Here is a 6,000-nt window from a genome sequence, read left to right as displayed (position 1 = left end):
AATTGCAGGTGCACGGCCTACATGTTTACACATGTACATTACATAACACAAGATGGCCAGTAACAGAAAATATGTAATTATTGACATGTTCTCCAGAAAACACGTGTTCACAATGTCACCTGAAAAACAAGTGCTTTTCTGGAGATGCACATTCTCATTATATGATGCCTTGTATTATGGCATACCAGATAGAATGTAACACAGCTCAATTAATGTAATAATAAGTTGCAACAAATATTATATTCTGGGAATGAAGACAATTAAAAAAGATAAATATTGAAGGCAAATATTGTTTGAGTCACATATTTATTATTATGGTCTATACAGACATCTGATTGGAGAGTTTGGATTAGAGAGCGCTATAAATGCTGGCATATGGACAAGTGTCCTGCTACACTGCAAGAACCTCTGAGCTGGTAAGAGGCACCTCTTACATTGGTCTTCTTTTAGCTTGCCATGTGCAGAGTTGAATTAGGTTTTATTTTGGGCTATGATTCCTGAACATATATGGGCATTATTTTTATTAAACCAATTCTCTTTATTTATCAATTTGATTAACCCCTTTGGGCTTACTTTTATTTTTTGTGCTTTTGTTTTTCCTCTGCTTCTTTGAAGAGCCATAACTTTTTTTAGGGCTTGTTTTTGCCAGAACAAGTTGTAGTTTTGAATGGTTTCAATTTTTTTTTACCATATAATGTACTGAAATACAGGAACAAAATTCCAGGTAGTGTGAAATTGTGAAAAGTATTGCAATCTCTCCATTGTTTTTTGGGTTTTGCTTTTACAGTGTTCATTGTGTAGTATGGCAACATGATTCTCTAGGTCAGTTCGATTATGGTGATATTAAACTTGAATAGTTTTTCTTATATTTTAGTAGTGGAAAATATTCTGAATTTTGTAAACGGTTACTTTTTATTTTCCCATCGATGTTTCTGTGTGAGGGATTGTTTTTTTGTGTGATGAGTTAATGTTTCTATTGGTAAATTTTGAGGTACATGATATATTGATCACTTTCTTTTCCAATTTTTGTGTAACTGTGGTGAGTGAAAAACTGCAAATATCGCATTTTTATTTATGCTTTTGCAGTTATTATTTCTTTATTGTAAAAATATTAAAAAGGATGAGTTATTGGTAGTGTTGAGCATTCCGATACCGCAAGTATCGGGTATCGGCCGATACTTGCTGTATCGGAATTCCGATACCGACTTCCGATATTTTTTCAATATCGGAATTCGGCATCGGAATCGGAAGTTCAGTTGATTGACGGCCTGACGTCATCATGATGCGCGGTGTGTGCGCATCATGATGCGCCGTCATTTCGGGCCTTCCGGGGGTCTCTGCCGGCCTGCTGGGGGGCTGTGCCGGCCTGCCGGGGGGCTGTGCCGGCCTGCCGGGGGGCTGTGTGGACTGCCCGGGGTCTGTACCGGCCTGCCGGGGGGCTGTGCCGGCCTGCCGGTGGTCTGTGCACCCTGTGGGGGTCTGTACCGGCCTGCCGGGGGGCTGTGCCGGCCTGCCGGGGGGCTGTGCTGATGTCCGGGGGTCTGTGCAAGCATCGTCCGATGGGACTACAAGTCCCATCGGGCGATGCCTGCTACCATGACAGTGATTGACACATTAGCCAATGATGGGACAGTAGTAGTCCCATCATCCGGCTAATGTGTTAAATGTTAAAAAAAAAAAAAAAAAATACTACATACATACTACATGCTACATACATACTACATATATACTACATACATACTACATACATACTGCATGCTACATACATACTACATACATACTACATACATACTACATGCATGCTACATATATACTACATGCTACATACATACCACATACATACTACATGCATGCTACATATATACTACATGCTACATACATACCACATACATACTACATACATGCTACATATATACTACATACATACCACATACATACTACATACATGCTACATACATACTACATACATACTACATGCATGCTACATACATACTACATACATACTACATGCATGCTACATACATGCTACATACATACTACATGCTACATACATACTACATATATACTACATACATACTACATATATACTACATACATACCACATATATACTACATACATACTACATGCATGCTACATACATACTACATGCTACATACATACCACATACATACTACATACATGCTACATATATACTACATGCATGCTACATACATACTACATATATACTACATGCATGCTACATACATACTGCATGCTACATGCATGCTACATACATACTACATACATACTACATGCATGCTACATACATACTACATGCTACATACATACCACATACATACTACATACATGCTACATATATACTACATGCATGCTACATACATACTACATATATACTACATGCATGCTACATACATACTACATGCATGCTACATACATACTACATACATACTACATGCTACATACATACCACATATATACTACATACATACAATACATTCATACAATACATACATAGACATACAGTACATATAACATAGAGTAACATACTTACCAATACTTGTCACATTGTTCCCCGAAGCCATTGTCTTTCCGGAATAAATATTAACATAACAAACCACAAAAATACTCACCCACGATCCGAAGCAGTCCACGAGTGTGTCCCACGACGATCTTGGGTAGAGAACGGCAGCATCAGATGATGCTGCCGTTCTCTACGGGCTGCAGGAATCCAATGACGGAAGGTAGGTATCCTTCCGCACTGTATTCCTCCGCCACTTAAAAAAAAAAAAGTCCCTAGTCTCACTTTATGCCATTGCTGTGTGGGAAATTCCCACACAGCAATGGCATAAAGTGAGACTAGGGACTTTTTTTTTTTTTAAGTGGCGGAGGAATACAGTGCGGAAGGATACCTACCTTCCGTCATTGGATTCCTGCAGCCCGTAGAGAACGGCAGCAACAGCTGATGCTGCAGTTCTCTACCCAAGATCGTCGTGGGACACACTCGTGGACTGCTTCGGATCGTGGGTGAGTATTTTTGTGGTTTGTTATGTTAATATTTATTCCGTAGACGACAATGGCTTCGGGGAACAATGTGACAAGTATTGGTAAGTATGTTACTCTATGTTATATGTACTGTATGTCTATGTATGTATTGTATGAATGTATTGTATGTATGTAGTATATATGTGGTATGTATGTAGCATGTAGTATGTATGTAGTATGTATGTAGCATGCATGTAGCATGTAGTATGTATGTAGCATGCATGTAGTATATATGTAGTATGTATGTAGCATGCATGTAGTATATATGTAGCATGTATGTAGTATGTATGTGGTATGTATGTAGCATGTAGTATGTATGTAGCATGCATGTAGTATGTATGTAGCATGCATGTAGCATGCATGTAGTATGTATGTAGTATATATGTAGCATGCATGTAGTATATATGTAGCATGTATGTGGTATGTATGTAGCATGTAGTATGTATGTAGCATGTATGTAGTATATATGTAGTATGTATGTAGTATGTATGTAGCATGTAGTATGTATGTAGCATGCATGTAGTATATATGTAGTATGTATGTAGCATGCATGTAGTATATATGTAGTATGTATGTGGTATGTATGTAGCATGTAGTATGTATGTAGCATGCATGTAGTATATATGTAGTATGTATGTAGCATGTAGTATGCAGTATGTATGTAGCATGCATGTAGTATATATGTAGTATGTATGTTGCATGTAGTATGAATGTAGCATGTATGTAGTATGTAGTATGAATGTAGCATGTATGTAGTATGCATGTTGTATGTATGTAGCATGTAATTTTTTTTTTTTTTTTTTTTTACATTTAACACATTAGCCGGATGATGGGACTACTACTGTCCCATCATTGGCTAATGTGTCAATCACTGTCATGGTAGCAGGCATCGCCCGATGGGACTTGTAGTCCCATCGGACGATGCCTGCACAGACCCCCGGAGCCTGCACAGACCACCGGCAGGCCGGCACAGCCCCCCGGCAGGCCGGCACAGCCCCCCGGCAGGCCGGCACAGCCCCCCGGAGCCTGCACAGTCCCCCGGCAGGCCGGCACAGCCCCCCGGAGCCTGCACAGCCCCCCGGCAGGCCGGCACAGCCCCCCGGCAGGCCGGCACAGCCCCCCGGAGCCTGCACAGACCACCGGCAGGCCGGCACAGACCACCGGAGCCTGCACAGACCCCCTGGCAGGCCGGCACAGCCCCCCGAAAGGCCCGTACAGACCCCAGAGAGGCTGTACAAGGGCAGGAAAGGGTTTTTCTTATTCCGATACCGGAAGTCCCATAGACTTGAATGGGACTTCCGGTATCGGAATCGGCGATACCGATACTTTTTTTAAAGATCGGCCGATACCATCCGATACGATACTTTGAAGTATCGGATGGTATCGCTCAACTCTAGTTATTGGATGTGGTATATCTTGTAGTATATCTTGATTTTTCCAAAGCGTTTGATACCGTGCCACACAAGAGGTTGGTACACAAAATGAGAATGCTGGGTCTGGGGGAAAATGTGTGTAAATGGGTAAGTAACTGGCTTAGTGATAGAAAGCAGAGGGTGGTTATAAATGGTATATTCTCTAACTGGGTCGCTGTGACCAGTGGGGTACCGCAGGGGTCGGTGTTGGGACCTATTCTCTTCAACATATTTATTAACGATCACCATTACACACTGAACGGGAAACCACAGGGTAAATCTGACATGGAGAAGGACTTGGGGATCCTAGTTAATGATAAACTTACCTGGAGCAGCCAGTGCCAGGCAGCAGCTGCCAAGGCAAACAGGATCATGGGGTGCATTACAAGAGGTCTGGATACACATGATGAGAGCATTATACTGCCTTTGTACAAATCTTTGGTTAGACTGAACATGGAGTACTGTGTACAGTTTTGGGCACCGGTGCTCAGGAAGGATATAATGGAACTAGAGCGGGTACAAAATTAATAAAGGGGATGGGGGAACTACAATACCCAGAGAGATTAGCAAAATTAGGATTATTTAGTCTAGAAAAAAGACGACTGAGGGGCGATCTAATAACCATGTATAAGTATATAAGGGGACAATACAAATATCTCTCCGAGGATCTGTTTATAGAAAGGAAGGTGACAGTCACAAGGGGGCATTCTCTGCGTCTGGAGGAGAAAAGGCTTTTCCACCAACATAGAATTGGATTCTTTACTGTTAGGGCAGTGAGAATCTGGAATTCCCTGCCTGAGGAGGTGGTGATGGCGAACTCAGTCGAAGGGTTCAAGAGAGGCCTGAATGTCATCCTGGAGCGTAACAATATTGTATCTTACAGTTATTATTAGGTTCTTTAGAAGGACATAAATCTGGGGATTTATTCTGACAGAATTTTATAGGCTGAACTGGATGGACTAATGTCTTTTTTCGGCCTTATTAACTATGTTACTATGATGATTAAACCTTTAATATTTTTGCAATTTTTTTTTTTAAAAAGATGTTAGCCATTTTTTATTTTTTGCTTAGTTTTTAGCTTCCCGAGGAGACTTTAACCGGTAGTAATTTGATTGCATATACTAGATTATGCAGTAGCATAGCTACCACGGATGGCAGAAGGGTGGTCTCCCCAGGCCCTGCGCTCTGAGGGTGCCCACTCGGAGCTAGGCCCACGCCGATACAGTTACTTTCTATGGCAGAGCAGGAAGAATCGATCTGCCCTGCTCTGAGGCTCCTGAGCAGGAGGGGGGACCCGGTGCCAGCAGTGGGCCCCCACACCCGTCATCGCAGATTCAACTGTATCCAGAACAGTGGAGGATCCAAGAGGAAGAGAGGTGAGTATTGTGTTTATTTTTTTCTGCAGGTGCATTATACTATAGAGGCCTAAGGGGGAGCGCATTATATTAGAATCTGCCTATGAGGAGACTGCATTATATTAGAGTCTGCCTTTGGGGTCTGCATTATACTAGTCTGCCTACGGGGGGGTGCATTATACAATAGAGT

General features: G+C 41.8%; 1 protein-coding gene across 2 annotated transcripts in view; it reads left to right on the top strand.

Moving 5' to 3' along the window:
* Positions 1–384: 384 nt before the first annotated feature.
* Positions 385–6,000, top strand: part of LOC141098264 (intelectin-1-like) — a 106,528-nt gene continuing 100,912 nt past the window's right edge. The window contains exon 1 of one of the 2 annotated variants that reach the window (XM_073585898.1): positions 385–416. The gene's annotated coding sequence lies outside the window, so the exon portion shown is untranslated. The remainder of the gene's footprint in view (positions 417–6,000) is intronic. The other variant, XM_073585899.1, reaches the window with a different exon arrangement.

Source organism: Dendrobates tinctorius, unplaced genomic scaffold (assembly GCF_039654945.1).
Source record: "Dendrobates tinctorius isolate UK_male_01 unplaced genomic scaffold, ASM3965494v1 ptg000089l, whole genome shotgun sequence".
NCBI classification, from domain to species: domain Eukaryota; kingdom Metazoa; phylum Chordata; class Amphibia; order Anura; family Dendrobatidae; genus Dendrobates; species Dendrobates tinctorius.
The sequence above is the reverse complement of the archived record's forward strand: the minus strand, read 5'-3'. Positions and strand labels throughout refer to the sequence as shown.